Here is an 18818-nt window from a genome sequence, read left to right as displayed (position 1 = left end):
AGCACGCACCAGATATCTGGAGTCTGGAGACTATCTAGTCCTGCAGTTGACAATCCTGATTAATATTATCTGTTTGAATGCTATCTTACTGCATGGTTATGTCTACGTTTATTACCTCTATTTACATCGTTTCATAGCTTTTTGAAGCACATCAGGGCTGTTCTGGGAAAGAATGTTACTGTCTACCAGCGCTCAGGTTTTAGATCCTAAAACAGTTTCAAGAAAGAATCTGAGCATATATTTACACTGATGGCACACAGCCAATTTTTTTTGTTTTATGTATTTAGTTATACATATGGTAAAATGCTGACTAGTCTACAACTTAAATTGGACCAATCAGTGTGGAAAAAAAAATAAAAATGCTCTATTTGTCCACAGGATTAGTTCTGCTATTTACAATATTTAATTTCTTTGTCTCCAGCAGAAAAAGAAGTTGTGTCATTCCCCCCCGCCTCTCCCAAACCAGACAGGGTAATACTCAGAAGACGTAATTATTCTTGCCAATGAATGTTCATTCAAAAGGCCAATACCATCCAATTGGAATTTTGTTTCATGTCATTAATTATATTTTTTTTCTATAGCGTTAGCCTGTCCTTCTGCCTATGGTTGCAGGTTTGACTAAAAGTTTCCATGTGTAAGTGATTTTTTAGAATGCCTTTGCTGTCCCATTCTCCCTGGTTCTTTGATGTAGTTAATTATTCAGCAATTTTCATAACTGGAAAAGGATTCTTCTGAAAATCATTGCAAAAGAGAAAACTAAGGAGGTCGACAAAATGCTGCAACATTTATTTTCACCATTAAGGCACAAGGGATGTATTATAATCACAGAAGCATGTGAGACAGCAGGAATTTGATTACTCATGTAATGCCATACAGGTTACAGTATGCATATTCTTACATATGCAAAGGTATATAAGGGCAGAGTGACGAATCCATTCTTCAAATGAAGGGATCGTTACATCATCATCTTGCATCATAAGAAAATTCTTCTCCTCGGACTACTCATAAACCCTGTCTTTGTTGGATGAAGTAGGAACAATAGGATCAAATAACACTGCTGAGTAAGGTTCAAATAAATTCACTGAATTTTTGAAATTCTGAAATCCTCTCAAATTGTAACTCCATAGTTACTTACGGGGAGACCTGTGTTTACTAAGAGGATGTTTTGGTATTTCAGGCAGTTTCACTTTTAGCAGCTGAAGCAAGTAAAGACATCACCAGTTATCACTAAATCTCTTCCTGATCAAGGAACACTTCCTGCCTGCAAATATTTTAATCTGTAATATAATATCCTATTTCATACGTATGGAATGACATGGATAGATAACCATTATTCAGCAGAGCCCACTTGGCAACCCACTTTTGTCAGGCGTTATCTGTCTTCCAGCTAGGTGTAACTGCAGTTGACTGACCTTTAATTGCAGGTAGTTCACCAGATAACTTCAGTGGAAGGTTTACACAGGCAAGGTAAGGAATATAATGGTAATTCCATTGCAAAAACAAAGATTTTTCAAACAGCAATTCACCAAATAGCTTTTTAATGCCCCAAATAAGGAAAACAGAGAAGAACAATACAAAAGTTACTAGCAATACCTCTTCCCCCACAACTACACCTTTCCACAGCAAGTAACCTCTCAATGCAAACAAAATGCAAACTATAAAACTCAGTGGATAGGCCACAGGAGACCTATGCAAGTCAGCTCTGCCAAACTTGAATTTCAGGTTGTGTTCATCTCACAAAGAAGAGATTTCATTTCTCCAGTACCATTCCAACAGATAAAGGCAAACAATGCAATGTGATATAATACAAGGTCTTGCAAAAATTCTCTTGACCTTTTTCCCACTTGTGATTTCATGCCAAATTCTAGTCCCATCCTTGACCTTTTGCTAATTGGGCTAATTGCAGTTCTTCTATTTGGGTCATCATCTTCAATGTCTCAGAAGCACAGTTGCTTACATTAGCAAGATTTCATGTAGAAGGATAAAAATAAAGTTTGCTGCATTTGTGCTCTGCAAAGCCCAAAATCTTCTGCATGAAGTACACCACAAATTCTTGTAATAGTACTGCAGAAGTATAAAAGGGAATGTGACTACCCTCCTCATCTCCCAGATTGACTGCTAATTACAGATCCAATAATCCAAGTGGTAGCATAGTTACATTTTAGTAAGCATGTGCATATGTACTGAGGCACCAGTATTTGTTAATTAGGCTATTAAACTACTGTTAAAAATTGAAAGAAATTGAAAGCTATGCTAAAATCCTATTCACTGAGAAACTAAGCTTGTTGATTGCAGGCTGTCTGTATCACATCCAAATCCTAGTTTTTCTCAGCAACTCTGAAAAGAGCATAATTATATTTGCTGTGTACCCCTCAAACGAGCAAAGTACAACTTTTCTGCTAAATAACAAGGCTTCTGTAAGCAGATGTTCTGACCTCTCTAATTCCATGAAGAGGAAAGAACCCTCTAAACTCATATCCTACCAGGAGAACTGAACTTTCTTGATGCTTTCTTGATGAAGTCTATGAGATAATTAGTTAATTCACATTTCCTATTATTTCAGAGCTCTTTATTATCAAAAGATAATGTGATTGACCTGCAAAGCTTTTTTTTTTTTCCCCCCTTCTTTTTAAAGACACTTAATATTTCAAAATACCCTTTGCAAATGTTTGTATATTCTGTTCCTGGAGGTCCCTCTAGTGGCTACAGTAACAAGTTTATCTGGCCTGACCAAATAGGCTACAGGTGGTTTGTCTCATTTTTGTAGATATTTCTGAAAATAGACAGCAATACTTTCTTGATAGTGAGAATCAATCCTTCTAAATAAACGGAAAGTGAAGTGAAAAGAATCAGCAAGTTATGAAAAAGGAAAAATAACTGGCATGCTAAGAATAAGGAAGCTATTTCATACAGTTAGGAAATTGTGTGTTACTGCTGACAAGCTTATGCAACTTTGCCACTGCTCCTATCTTTTTTTTTTTTTTTTTCTTTTCTTTTTACAGATTTATTTTAAGAAAAGGAGACATGATCAGAATGTCCTTTGACACAGTAAGTCTTACTTGAGCACTCTGTCCTGTTCAGGTATGGCAATTGATTGAATAACCTGACCTGTAAGCTCATTTTGCAGTACATGTATTCCTTAAGTACAGAGATACTGTCTGTAAACTGGCATTTAAAATCCAGCATTTTTGTTTTTAGAACTTCAACACAGGTGGTTATACTTTATAGGTCAAAGGAAAGACAAAGTTTGCAGAAGAGAGAGAGATCTGGGTTTAGACTTTTAGACTGGCGATAGCTGTGTAACAGTTGATCTCCAAGTGAGCTCCAGACTAGAGTCTATCTCTTGTTGTAGTTAAAATGCATTGAAAGGTGACTAGAAGTATAGACCTACTAAAATATAGTTGTGCATAGATGACATCTCAAGCAACATCGCTTTGCACTGCTATCCCAGTCCCTCTTGTTCTTCAACAAAAGCTAGAACTGTCCATCTCACAACCCCTGAAGCACCTTCAAAGACTTAAAATTCAGTGTCATCTACTTGCAGTTATTTTCTCCTCCCACCTAGTAGAGGAGCACAGTCCCTGAAAGCTACTTCTCTAGATCTCCCTTTCACTGCTCATGGGAGCTTCTAGCTCTTTTTTCATCTTTCATATGAGGACCTCTTTACTTACTTTATCACTGTCTCCACTTTCAGCTGCACCCAGTTAATCTTAATTGGCTACAGGCATGTGTGTGCCTCTTTCTACTGCAAAGCTTGCTGGTCCTCAGTGGGACAAGCTGCTTTATTACAATCACATTAACAATCAGTTCTGTTGCTGCAACCATTGAAGTGTTATGTTTTCATCTAGAGAAGAAATGGAACAAAGTAGCTTAAGGAAATGATCCTATTTTTGAACACAAGAGACCTGATACTCTGAAGAGAAGGTGATTCAATGACTTCTCTCGACACAATAAAACCAAAACACTACTCGTTTACTTATTTGCTATAAACTGAGTCATAATATGGTAATTCGATGCAGTCGGGAATCTGACACTAACAGTTTTTCAGTACTGCCTTTGCAGAGCCTTTTCAATATAAAGGAACCCTCTACCTCTATCCAATTTTTACCATCCCATTGATTATGCGTAGCATCAATGATTCTCTTTACACTACTTGTAAAATGATTCTCTCATGTTAATAATACAATAAATTACTAATAACTTAGTCTGATGGGAAGAGCAGAATTACATGAACTGTCAAATACTGATTTACCACTGCAATCTAAATACAATACAGGACCAGGAAAATCTCAGAAAGAATTTCTGGAAATACCATTATAAAATTAAAAGAGCAAGGAAGAGTAAGAAAGCAATTGCAAATGTGTCACAAAGGTTCTCTCTTTTCAGTGATAATGAGTAGTCATCAATGCACAACAGAAGGAAAAAAAAAAAAAGGATTAAAAAATTGACTTTAACTTGATACATTGCCCAGATTTGCAATTTAATAAAAAATTATCAAAGAGAGCACTGTAAGCTTAATTCCTGTATGTATACTGAGTTTAAGGAAGTATTTTCAGTCCGCCATCAAAGAGGAAAGTTACTGTCTCTAACTTTGAACTTGAATGACCAGAGTTCACTCCCCAGTTCTCCTACAGACTTCCTGTGTGAGCTCAGGTGTGTCATTGTTCTTATTTGTGCCCCAGGTTCTTAAGTTGTAAATGGGATAATAGCACTGTCCTCCTTTGTAGCTGTGATGGTAAATGCCATGGTACATTAAGGGCCCAGATTTGCTGGTGAAGAGGAGAAACAGGATTAGTCACTGCAACGGTACGGATACTCTGAAACACTGTAAAATGTTGCGGTGTCCAGACAGAACCAACAACATTAGGATTTTAAATCAAGACGTCGTGTGTGTTTTGAATTGAAACAAACTTCAGTAGATGCTTTAACTGCTGATAATACCATACAGAGATGCATCCTCTTCCCTGTATTTGCTCCTTCTGTGAAACTTCACCACATGAACACAGAAATGGACGTAACCTGACTTACCAGCCGCATATAACTAATTACTTGTAAGTGATAACACTGATCTTTTAAGTTACAGACCAACCACCATGCAAAGAAAATATAAACATGACCTGTCACCACATCAGTGCCTGGAGTTAATAGTCAGAGAAGGAGAAATGGGGAATTCTGTTGAAAATTCAGCAAACTCAAACTCAGGTGCTAGGTTAGGAGACTGCTCAATTCAAGGAACACTGAAATGGAGGTTTCACCATACAACACAAAGGACTTTACATAATAAATCATTGCACATAAACTGGCAGAACGAGCAAGCCAGTTGCAAGGGCAGAATAAATGGTGTCATGTATTTGCAGTATAAAAGATGCATTCAGAAGCTTACAAAACTTCCAGTCTCAAACATTTGTAAGACAACAATAAGTTATGAGTATTCCTACTCAAGCATTATTTCCCTCTTAGCAGACTGACATGAAAGCTGAAAAGCTACCAGGAAAGGAAATGGATGCACAGGTGCAACAACTGGTCAGAATCACCAAGACTTACCAGAATTGTTCAAAAAAAGTAATGAAACTGTCTAAGAAATAGGCTAATAATAAACATATCTGCTTAGAGCAGAAGGGAAAACAAAACAAGAAGCAAACAAAATAAAAACCTGTGCTGTTCTGTCAGGCAAACAAAAATACTACTTAAGAATATAAAAAGAATACAGGACTTCTACAAAGACAAGACTTGCAAAAAATATAGCCAAGGAGGGACCGAAATAGTCTTACTATCTGCAAGTTACCTGGGACATGAAGTGTTTGGTATCAGACCTAGTATTGCTCCTTAGTCAGTCAAATCTGGACAAAAAAGGCCAGTGCCTTCAACACCATATATTACAATTTTGTTCAGAGAAACATATTACAATATTTCCAAGAAAATTTCTTGACTATGGTCATGCTTAATTTCAGGTTTTTATACCTCAAGCAACTGTTACTATTATAACAAAGATCAAGGACAAAGGACTTTTTGCGACTAATGTAATGGAATTTAACACAATTATATTCCTAGAAAAAAAAGCATTAACAGAAACAATGGTGGTTTAAAAAGCAAAAATAGTGACAAGTATGTACATACAAAGGAAATTTTGGAGCAATCCAGAATAATTACAGGTCAGCATGAGGGGAAACAAAATTTGCTCTTTTCTTGAACAAGTAGAATTTGGATATCTGACTGGTTTTAGGTCATTGTGTAATCTAATCAAACTGAAATGGATATCAGAGACATTTTCTGAAGGTTTTAGAAACAAAGCACAAAGAAAACCAGACTTGCAGATGAAAGGTAAATTTAAGGCAAAAATCTCTACCGAGGACACCAAATGTTTATGGATATATCAACTTATGCTGAAATACCAAATATACATTTATATATATATATATATATAAAAATAAAAGTAGGACTCCAACCACTTATTTTGATAGTCAAGCACAAAAAGTATTTGCATAAACACATGACCGATCCTGAAAAAACTGAAAAGGTTGGGCATATCTTCAGCTTGTTCAAAGTAGCTTAGCTTCACAATAATGTAGTGAACTGCAATAATTCATACTGAGTGAGATGTTGTATATCAAAAAAGCCCCAAAGGCAAGTTACCTAAGAAAGCATGGTGATGCAACATTTACACCCTAAATACAGAATAGTTCCCTTAAATGAACACAAAATTAAAGCTGACATGCTGTGCACCAAAACTTGAATTTATCTGTGAAGATAAATGGACAGTGTTTGTTCAGAAATCTAAACCTTTTAGAGAGCACTTAGACTGCATACATGCACTCTGGGAAGTTTATTAAGGATTTCTTAGAGCTGGGGAAAGCAGGTATGAGGCATGTAACTCCTTCCAGTAAGAAAGGAGAGTTAGTTACTGATGCAGCTACTGAATATTCATTCTATTGCAATCATTTGAAAAGCTAATTTAGAAACTATATTCACATCTAAAGTACATTGCTGCTGGTTGTCTGTTTCTAGTAACTGTATATCCCATTACTGCTACAGGTAAATGTTTGCTACTTGCATCTCTGTGTTTGACATGAGAAGAGCTGTTGTTATCATTGTATACTAGCAATGTTTACTTTCATTGTCATGAGTTTGGGAGGCCAGGTGTGCCTGGTAATGTGGTAACATCTTCCTCTTTCCACATAGAAAAAGGAAGCAGCGTCAAATAACATTGGTAACAACAGCCACCTCAGTGCAACTTCAACATTACAGCTGGAGAGTCATGCCTACTGCAAAGAACAGCCAGCAGGTAGGATCACTAGCTATACTACATAAATTTATATAGGCACTGTAAGAGTTGTTATGTGCATTGCTGGTACTTACTAGCCTTTAGAGTGATTCTCTCTCCTCGGGAGAGAAAGGCAGATTGTTTTCTTAAAGTTTAAAAAGAGATGATTGTGACTCAGCTAAGAGTCGATAGTTACTTAACATTTTACTTTCCCTTCATCACCTGTGAGTAATCAGCAGTGACATGAAATAGATATTGCTACTCTTTTCTCCTTCTGATTAGTGAAGTAGATGCAAAACTTCCAGATTTTCTGCATTAGGAATTTCACAAGCTCGTTGTTGTCTTTCTTTATCCATGATCCAGATCACTTTCCATCAGTTGTTTTTTTTGTTCAGTATATGAAAACATGCTTTTACACCAATAGTGCCTAACTTACTATACTGATTTTGCAATTAGACCTCAACAATGTTCTATTATTGCAGTCTCCACTGTTTAGACATTTACTTTGCACTAAGAATAGGCCTCCAAATCTTCACAGACTTTTTATCTACCTGATCTTTGGCTACTGTTTTTGGTCTGATAATAACAAACTGCAGAACTGGTACAGTAGGCAGGTTTCTGCTCTACAGCTGTTTCTTAGACAGCAGAGCAGAAAGGTGTACCCATGCCTTCTGCTGTCCTACTCTGCAGGTTTGTGCTCTGTGGGATTCTTCTACCAGCCCCATGAGCTTAGGGCATGAGCATACACCTAATATATCTGTGCACTGTGCTGTTCAGCTCTCCTCTTGCATTCAGAACAGACTTGGTTTTCTGAATGTTAAGTAACAACATTTAGTTAGAAAAAGCCCTAATTATGAAGGTTTCTGATAAAAGGCAGTTAACTGTCTGTGAAGACCCTGCATTCAGACAGGATCACAGGGAACACAAGCAGGAATGTTGACAGGCCAGAGTTTGGTTAAATTTGTTCTTCAATAACCCTTCATCTGGGAAAGCATGATCTCCCAGTAAACTATAAAAGAAATAATGAATGAAGGTGAAAGTCATCCTCATTTTTGCTATTTATTTTTTTTTTTACTTTATGGAATTCTTTTGATTCTAGCAGATAGCTCAAGGGAACTGCTCATCTAATTAAAATTAGGTACACAGTTTTTAAAAACACTAGGTCTTTTACCTTTAAAATAGACTTTTTAAGACCTTTGGAGAAATAAATTGACAGTCTACTAATTAGCATCACCCCAGATGAATATGTAGCCTGCTTCAGTTTTATGTTGAATATTATTCTGCATTTTACACTATGCTTTTTTTTTTTTTTTTTTTTTTGAGTCAGTATTGTAACCCTAGAATCACAGAATGGTTTGGGTTGGAAGGGACCTTAAAGATCATTTAATTACACACACATACATAAAACCCGCCATGGGCAGGGATATTGGCATGGTCCTGCCATGGGCAGAGGACTAAGGAGAATCTCCATCCTTTACTGGATGCAGGGGGAAACTTAGTGATGAGAGATGAGGAAAATGCTGAGGTGCTTAATGCCTTCTTTGCCTCAGTCTTTAGCAGCAAGACCAGTTGTTCTCTGGATAACCAGTACCCTGAGCCGGTGGAAGGGGATGGGGAGCAGGATGTGGCCCTCACAATCCACGAGGAAATGGTTGGCGACCTGCTACACCACTTGGGTGTATGCAAGTCGATGGGGCCGGATGGGATCCACACAAGGGTGCTGAGAGAACTGCCAGAAGAGCTGACCAATCTGCTTTCCATCATTTATCAGCAGTCCTGGCTATCAGGGGAGGTCCCAGTCGACCAGTGGCTAGCAAATGTGATGCCTATCTACAAGACAGGCTGGAGGGTAGACCCAGGAAACTATAGGCCTGCTAGTTTGACCTCAGTGCCAGGGAAGCTCATGGAGCAGATTATCTTGAGTGTCATCACGTGGCACTTGCAGGGCAAGCAGGCAATCAGGCCCAGTCAGCATATGTTTATGAAAGGCAGGTCCTGCTTGACGAACCTGATCTCCTTCTATGACAAAGCGACGTGCTTAGTAGATGAGGGAGAGGCTGTGGATGTGGTCTACCTTGACTTCAGCAAGGCTTTTGACATCGTTTCCCACAGCATTCTCCTCAAGAAACTGGCTGCTCGTGGCTTGGACTGGCGCACGCTTCATTGGGTTAAAAACTGGCTGGATAGCCGGGCCCAAAGAGTCGTGGTGAATGGAGTCAAATCCAGCTGGAGGCCAGTCACTAGTGGCGTCCCCCAGGGCTCAATGCTGGGGCCGGTCCTCTTTAATATCTTCATCGATGATCTGGATGAGGGGATCGAGTGCACCCTCAGTAAGTTCGCAGATGACACCAAGTTAGGTGTGTGTGTTGATCTGCTCGAGGGCAGGAAGGCTCTGCAGGAGGATCTGGATAGGCTAGAACGATGGGCGGAGGCCAACTGCATGAAGTTCAACAAGGCCAAGTGCTGGGTCCTGCACCTGGGGCGCAATAACCCCAAGCAGAGCTACAGGCTGGGAGAGGAATGGTTGGAGAGCTGCCAGGCAGAGAAGGACCTGGGAGTGATGGTGAATAGTCAGCTGAATATGAGCCAGCAGTGTGCTCAGGGGGCCAAGAAGGCCAACAGCATCCTGGCTTGTATAAGCAGCAGTGTGGCCAGCAGGGCTAGGGAAGTGATTGTCTCCCTGGACTCGGCTCTGGTGAGGCCACACCTCGAGTACTGTGTTCAGTTTTGGGCCCCTCGCTACAGGAAGGACATCGAGGTGCACTAGTGAGTCCAGAGAAGGGCGACGAAGCTGGTGAGGGGTCTGGAGAACAAGGCTTATGAGAGGCATCTGAGGGAGCTGGGATTGTTGAGCCTGGAGGAGGCTCAGGGGCAACCTTATTGCACTCTACAGGTACCTTAAAGGAGGCTGTAAGGTGGGCGGTTGTCTATTTTCCCACGTGCCTGGTGATAGGACAAGGGGGAACAGGCTAAAGTTGCTCCAGTGGAGGTTTAAGTTGGATGTTAGAAAGAACTTCTTTACTGAAAGGGTTGTTAGGCATTGGAATGGGCTGCCCAGGGAAGTGGTTCAGTCACCTTCCCTGGAGGTCTTTAAAAGATGTTCAGATTTAGAACTTAGTGATATGGTTTAGTGGAGAACTGGTTAGTTGTAGGTCAGAGGTTGGACTCTGATCTTGGAGGTCTCTTCCAACCTAGATGATTCTGTGACATCTCTCACTAGACCAGGATGCTGAGAGCCCCATCCAACCTTGCCTTGAACACTTCCAGGAATGGGTCATTCACAGCTTCTCTGGGCAAATCAGCCATAACCAACATTGAGTAGGACAGAGCACATCAACAGTAATTGTAGAAGTTAAGCGTTCTTACAGCTACATTTTAAATCTACACTTCTGTTCCTAATAATAATTACAGAGTTCTAGGTCTTATCTATTTTTATGAGACTTGTGGCAAGTGAGAAAGTGTTTTCTTAAGCTTTTCTGTACTTGCATCCTGTAATTAATTAGAACTTGCATGTGCATCTATTTTTTTCATTTCTTATACAAAGACAAATAGCATTAAATAGCATTGTCAAATCTTCTATATATGTAGATCCACGTTTCTGCAACTACAGATATTTTACCCTAGCTAGAGTTATGATCCAACTTTATAGCAGAAATACTAAAAGGAATTCTGTCATATTTCAGACAAGAGTATCCAACAACATAGTAACTACTGAAGTGCTAATCTAAGCTCTTCCTTGCTGCATAGGCCCACGCTGTGGCATAACCTGTGAGGAGATGGCTTATGGATTTGTTTGTGCTTAAACATTCTTGTTTCCTTTTTTCCTTGATCTCCACATTTCATCTCAATAAAAATAAGACCCTGCAAGCACAAAAAAACTGAACAAGGTAATACTTTATATGTGTATAAAGATCAAGCGAAGGGAAGCATCTGCTATTTTATTTCTCTCCTACAGAATGTTAACCTCTGTTAGGCAGAGTTCACTGCATTTGAATATCTACCTGGTGATTATAACTGGCTACTGCTGTGAGTACACCTGCCAGCAGAACCGTTACAGACATAGGGAAAGAATATAGACGGGGGGAAAATGGGGGCTTTTAATACAGACAAAATTCAACAGAGCTGGAATCCCTGTGCCTGCCAGCACGTGCCTCTTGCTAATCTGCAGGCAAGGACTGTAGTCAGAAATATTCTCAAGTATCCCAAACACCTAAGTGAGGTCTATCTTTCTCCTGTACACTGAAGCCATCCTTAACAGCCCCGGGTCAACCATTTTCATCCACCTTCAGACACTTTCTTCTGTGCTTCACAGTTTTATAATCTCCTTATTCATCTGGATCTGATCTATATCTATCTGAAAAGAAATCTAAGAAAGACTGCCAAAGAACAAATTGGCTATGGTTTGCTGCCACCCTGAGTTAAAAATAAATGCTATCGATAAGAAAGAAAAACAAAAAAAGGACGGGCTTCATTGTAGTGGATGACAAGCATATATTTTAAAGTTTAGGGCTGCCAGGGCTTATAGGAGTTGCGAGAGATTCAAATTTCTAGGAAAGGTTGTAAAAATACACCTTGGTGCATTCAGCGAGTGTGATTTCTAAGTGTGCAGCACTTAGGTTCTAAAGCTCAAGCCCTCCTGAAATGAACAATCATATCCAAAGGCAACTTCAGTGTTTTAGCTAACTGAAAAGACAGAGGGGGATTCACATCTTATCAAGGAGAAAATTTGAACAGGAAATTAACAATTTTGCCACTAACATTTTTGCACAGTGCACCAAGTTCAAAATATTAAAAGAAAGGAAATTGTGTCTACAGTTTTGTTGTATTTAAGAAACAAAACAGAATAAATTATTTTCCTAAATTATTTGTTTTATGCAAAACAAATTCTACGTTTTGAATATACTTCCCTTTCAAGCTTACAAAATTTGCCTAAAGCATTGAATAAACTCATATAAATAGGTGATGATGAAAGCAGTCACACAAGGAAACAACGTGAAGGTTTGGTTGCCCTCCACTCTCCCCATCCCCCTCCCCAATTGCATTTTTCAAAAAAGAAAGTACGGTTGAAAGCATAAAATTACACACATTTATTGTACACATGACAACCTTGAAATAAGGTAAAGATTATTTTTGCATAGCTTATAAACTGGAATTTGTAAAAGACTAGGTCTTTGCTTAACGCTAAGGGCTGACTTTATGAAGTCAGATGTTGGCCTCAAGGGAAAAAAATCTGTGAGTTTCTGAAAATTCTACAAGTCTAACGTACTAGAGATCTAAGGGATGAAAAATACTAGCTGATCTGAGCAAAGCCACAGTAGATTATTTCAAGCCCTTCCAGTTCCTGAGTAGTGGTCCTTTTTATTTTCTAATCCTTCTGTTTTCAATAGTACACATTGTGTCCTTTGCTTTCAATAGCAGTCATTTGTCAAGTGTCCATGTACAAGCCAGCTTCAGCTAAGTTTTTCGTGTATGATTTTGCCTGCCTTATCTGAATATTGCCCTTTCTGAGGCATTTGCTATGAATCAGAACCATTCCCATATTCTTACATTTTCTTCCAGCATGAACTACAGCTGTGGATTCACAATGCATTATTCTCAGGAGTTTGCGTGTCATGCTGTATACACATAAGTGAACCAATTTTGCTGAAAAATGACCTGGCAAAAATGAGTTCTTTTTATGTGAACTCAGATTCGCTGTAAGGCCACACAAAGAGTTATGTTGGCACAGCTTCAAAGTGGCATGCCATGCTGTGGGAACAGAGCAGTGAAGGGCCAGGAGTATTTGAAACTAGCGTCAAGCTCCCCCCAGCCCTTTTATACAATGTGCTATATAAGGACAGCCAGTCGCTTCATTTTAATCGAGCAGTATTGATGTGTGTTTTCTCTAGTCTGTTCCATCTGCTCCTTCCATTATTTACTTCCCTGATGTCTTCATTTCCCTTTTATTGCCTCTCCACCCTCTCTGGTTTTCTCCCCAGATAAATCCACTTCTATGAAATTTACTGGCAGACATCCATATGCAAATTTCTGCAAACTCACTAAAAGTACATTATTCAAATAGCCTCTGGTGCTCTTTACCATGTTAAGCAGATGGAGACAGAAACAAAAAGACAAAGTACCTATATTTGCATTAGCATTTTGCACATTCATTTGTTAAAGGCTTGGTGCTAACCCTGTCCAAACCACAAGTCACACTCCTAGAAACTAATGGGAAGACTCCTGCAAATACTTGATTTTCCTCACATCCTTATGCCTTGGCAGTTACAGGAAGAATTAGGCTTGAGACACATACTCTAGCACATGTTAAAACAAAACCTATGCTGGTTCAGTAATAAGACTGTCTTCCCACTCATCTTTTTATTGCTTGATTTTTAAACATTTTTTCCTCCTCTGATATTTTGTTCAGATTATTGACTACATACATGTTCAGTAAAGACAAGTTACTTCAGATAACATTCTTTAAACAGCTGCCTCTCTAGAAACAAAACTAACACTGATGTTTTTTTCGAAAGATTCTAGTGAGGTAATTCATATAAATATATCGGAAAACCTAACCCAAACTTGTATTTTATTAGGCCACTTCTGTGCTTCACTTCTTCACCTGATTTTGTTTCAATTTTCTTGTTTCTATTAATATTTGCTCTGGCCTAGCCCTGTGTCTGCACACTCATAAAATCTATGGTTAGTGAACATATCCCCAAAGTTGCTGTCAACCCCTAGTATAGGCTCTGTATCTGTGTCCTAAATAAAGTATATAGAAACCTTTCTGTAGGTTATTTTCTTTGTACTTGTTGCACCTCTCCAGCTTTCACCTCTGGCACTTAACTGCTTTTCTTAGCCCTCCTGTCTGACAGCGAGAGGAGTCCTACACTACAATTATAACTGCACTTGCTATAAGTCAAATTTCTTTTGCTACCTTTATCTTTTTATGTAATTCTCAAAAATTTGTTTGATACAGACTTGATAAAGCCCACAGGAGAGCTGGCTACAATTTTTGATGGCACATTTCAGAGTCACAGGATGGCTGTGGTTGGAAGGGACCTCTGGAGGTCATCTGGTCCAATTCACCTGCAGAAGCAGGGCCATCCCTAGGCCTTCATGATTTGGCAATTCCTTGGCAATCATAGTAGATGATCCTAGTTGTATGCTGTGACACAGAAACATTTCTTGAATTGTTTCCAGAATTTGAGTGTGCTAATTCCTGACAAACATTTTCCAAAGCTGCAACGTAAACGTAAGCTGGACAATGTGTATAATTGCATATACACACATATATCAGTCTCTACCATATGTACGCATTTCTTTTCCCTAAGAAAAGTCTCTACAAAGGTCTCACACCTTATGTATTTATATTTTCACTGCCATGATTAGATTTTTTTTTTCCTCCTAGCTTCTAATCAGTCTTCTCTTACACCCCCCTTCTCCATTATGAAACATTATTCTTGTTTCTTCACACTTAAACATACACGCCAATTAGATTCTACCAATTCATCTTCAGAGCACATGCTGAAAGACTTCCTTTAATATGAATTTTGCATTCTTTGCTCTTCACTTCTCTGGTTTTCTTTATTCTGTTCCCCTGCTCCTTTGTTCTGCATATTTATTGATTACGTTTCAAGACAGGAGTAGAAAATATGGCTATCACTGGAAGCAAATAATTGAATTACTCTTTTGCTGGCGCTGACCCAGTAAACTCACTGATGCAATTTTTCCTTGAGTGAGTACTTGCACTACAGTCAATAGGAACATTTCCATTATTAAAGTTACATAAGCATATATGCATCTCAGTGATCAGAGCCACAAACATGCATGCAGCTCTTAGGGTTGCAATGACATGCAGGTTAAGGTCACGTTCTTTGGGTCACGACATACAGAACCCATCACAGCCAAGGACCGTGGCCTCACTGCTTTACCAGCTCCCTAACCACCGGTATAAGGGTTTTCATACTTTCCAGGGAAATCTTTCTCTGAACATAGTTACTATTTTATCCCCAAACAGCCATATTACAATTATTATCTTGAGTCCGTTACTTTCTATCCTAGCTCTAAGTACTAAGTCCACATCTTTCCCACCATCGTTTTGTCCTGACTAGCTGTTACATTCCCTTTATCCCTCCCCTTCTATACTTTTGGTTATGCAACTCCAGTTTGTTCTTTTTTTTTTTTTTTTTTTTTTTTTTTAAATGTGAAGTCCCTGTTCATTCTTGTTGCTCCTGCTCAAACCTTCTCCAGCTACTCCATAACTCTTTTCAAGCCTGGCACCCCAAACCAAACAATAATACAGCTGAAGCTGTTCTGATGCACAGCTGAGTGACTTCAAATTTCTCCCAGGCTCTCCTGTTGATACCATCATATATGGCATTTCTCACTTTTGCTTGTCTTGCCTGAGATACTTAGGTCCTTTCCTATAGGAATGAAGTTTAGCCAACTGTATCCCATTATGCACGTGGGAAGCTGAACATTTCTGCTCACAAGAAGTTCATTGTGTTTGTCTCTGTTGCAGAGACCCCTCATTCCTCACTTGCATTGTTACTGTGAACCCTCTCTTTTTCTCATCAACAGTTAAGGCTCAGTTTTCTTTGGGACTGCTAGCTCATCCTGCACGGATGAACTGCACAGGTAATTGGCAGTTTTCTTTTGTTCCACAAAAGCTTCCTCTAAAATACATTTAAAAGAAGAAGGGGAGGGGGGATTTGCTCCATCTGCCACTGAAGCTAAAAGGGGGCCTCATGACTGAGCAGCAGTACTGGCCCAGCTGCATTACTATATTTAATCATTTCACCTGCATATTCAAATGTATTCCCTGAGTAGGTGGGGGAGTCAAATAGTGATTTAGTCAGGGTGTGTCCCAGTCTGCTGATCCGCATACTGGTATGAAGGAGAATTCTTACTACTAAGTCCGAGAGCTAACAAATACCGTACGCCTACTCTCTTAATCCAACGATTACATTTGAAGATACCAATTGAGGTCAAGCCATCCATTCATTGGGCCCATTTTCACAAGATGTGTTTGGAAGGGTCCAGTTTGGCCTCTGTTCCCATCATGGACACAGCTCAAGTCCCCAGTTAACATCTATAAGCATAGCAAAGGACAGATGACAGGGACCCACAATCTTGTCATCCATCTGGAGGCGAGTGATCTGTGCTGTTGTTACCACACACAGAGTAACAGCTGCACATTCACCATAGGCTAAGTAGCAGTGACAGTGGTTGCAAAGATCCTCCAGAAGACTGGGGGGAAGTGGGAATGAAGCAGCAGTGAAAAGGAGACCAGGGGAGAGAAGGCATGACAGAGGAAGAGTAGGGAAGTAAAGATAGGAGGGAGAACAGTCCAAAAAGGGTCGTACGTAGGAAGAATCTCCATAAGAATACTTCTTATAGAGATTCCCTGCAACCATAACAATTGCCCCCTTGAAGTTGTACTTGCCTATTTCCTGCATCCCAGAAATCTAGAATGTCCAAATAAAAAGTTAGAAGTGCCTAAAATGAAGTGCTAAGAGCATTAGGACACACAAACTCCAGTGTTACAAGCACTCGTTGTACACTGATACAATTCTAACACCTCCCATTTATGAGGTTAAAGAAATAATGATTCATGAAACTGGCTGACACCTGGAATGATTTAATCAGGCCATCCCCAGCGTAAATGACATTGACTCACATTTCCAACTGTAGGTGGAACTGGCAATTGTCTTTTCCTCATAATTGTCTTAACTTGCTTTGCTAGTTAGAAGTAGTTTTCTAGGTTATATTTCAAATCTGGTAATCATTAGAGGTACATTCTTTCCATAGATGTTTTGTATTTATAGTCAACGGGAACATCTAGGACAGAATTTGACCTACAAACTTAATACCTAGTAGCAGCCTAGATAGAAAATCTGTACTTAAGTCTGAATTAGAACTAAAGTAACATTGCTCGATGTATACATATACACACAAAACATATTTAAAATATGAATGCACAGATTGGAGCAGGTGAAATTTTTGTGGTATTTTCTTCACCGCTTAACTATCTGCCTTTATCTGTGAGAATGCCACTCACTTAATGGATGGCAAAACAATTTAAAAGTTAGGATAAAAACATCAATTGTAATTTTCTAAGTAAAAATTCAACACAAAATAATATGTGTTGAGGGAAAAAATGCTGAAGTACTGCTCATCCCCCATTGATTCTTCATCCAGCTGAGCTTATAATCTTTGTCTCTTCTTTGCTTCCTTCCCTACCTTTCCTCTCATTCAAAAGTACTTGGACTATGCTCCTGTTTCTGGCCATCTGTCTATTCTTTCCCAAGGCATGGGCTTATACCAGACCCTTGCAATTAACACTCAGTGATGTTACAGTGACGCAAGCTGACCATAGCTAAGCTGACTTCAGTGGAACGTCATGACTTTGACCAGAAAGATTTGACCCAATTGCTGTGACCTGACACAATTGCAATCTAATACAGCTTCAAGTCTCAAAGCAATAGCCCTTGAAACCACTACAGAGACTTATGTGAAAGCCAAAACCAAGCAGAATAAGACAGAATTAAACCCAGGAGAGAGGCACTCCAAAAAAAAACACCTGTAATTATATTACACAGTTTGTCTTCTAATAAGCAAAAGGGAACTGTGTTTTGACAATTGGTAAGATGTCTCTTTGCCTAACAGTCAGCTCTGTCATGTCCTCTGCTGAATATATCTATTTCTTCAAATATTAGGGACAGAATGAAATCTCTGTGCTGACTGATCAACATATAGTGAAGCTCCCCTGCAGTGCAAAACAAGGGGATGTGCAGTACTGAACAAATCCATGCCACGTTCTGTGACTCTGCCTGTAACAGTGAGGGATTACACTGCAGTAGCTGAAATGACTGTAAAGTAAATTTTTACTGTGGGTCAGCCTTTATGCTCAGGAACCAAGCTACAAATCTTATGCAGTTTTTTTGTTTTTTTTTTTTCTCCTGGTGATTTTGCAATATTCAATGTAAGGACCTTTTTTATTCTCCCACTTACACAGTATCTATAGATTAGCCTTTAAAAATCTTCCCCACAATTTTAAACACCAAAGCAAAATTTCCTTGCTCCATAACCACCATTGGGTGGAACATTTACACCTGTATGTTACTACAATCATACTGCAAGTCTCAGCAAGTCTCTACCTCACTTTTCAGTCTTTATTATAATGTCTTATGAACAAAGCTTCTGCATCTTATCTAGTTTTTTCTCTCTTTCACTGTTGTTTACTACCATCCAGAGCCAGAATTGTTGCTAAACTAAAAACCAAATAATATGCTGTTTCTGGCAAAATTAATTATCCAAATACAGCAAGATTCCTTATAAGGCTCAGTAATTCTATGCCTTTGTTCCAAAAGAGAAATCATGGATAACCACATGGTCCAATTTTGTAAATTAGAATCTAGCACTAGACTTAAAATCAACAACTTGGGGCCTAACCACGAGGCCAAATTAATGGTCAAATTACTTTTTAAATCTATTCTGAGTTCATTGCCTGGGTGCAGTTACAGATATGTGTGTGCTATCTAGGACAGTGATGAATAGTGACTAAATGTACCCC

General features: G+C 39.1%; 1 protein-coding gene across 6 annotated transcripts in view; it reads left to right on the top strand.

Annotated features, from left to right (window-relative positions):
- Positions 1-7205: 7205 nt before the first annotated feature.
- TRPM5 (transient receptor potential cation channel subfamily M member 5) overlaps positions 7206-18818 on the top strand; it is a 52231-nt gene continuing 40618 nt past the window's right edge. For 5 of the 6 annotated variants that reach the window (XM_084521535.1, XM_084521537.1, XM_084521534.1 and 2 more), the window contains exon 1: positions 7212-7282. The gene's annotated coding sequence lies outside the window, so the exon portion shown is untranslated. Of the gene's footprint in view, positions 7283-15823; positions 15881-18818 lie in introns of all 6 variants that reach the window. The other variant, XM_084521536.1, reaches the window with a different exon arrangement.

Source organism: Aythya ferina (assembly GCF_964211825.1).
Source record: "Aythya ferina genome assembly, chromosome: 5".
NCBI lineage: Eukaryota > Metazoa > Chordata > Aves > Anseriformes > Anatidae > Aythya > Aythya ferina.
This window is presented reverse-complemented; position numbering and strand designations above follow the sequence as displayed.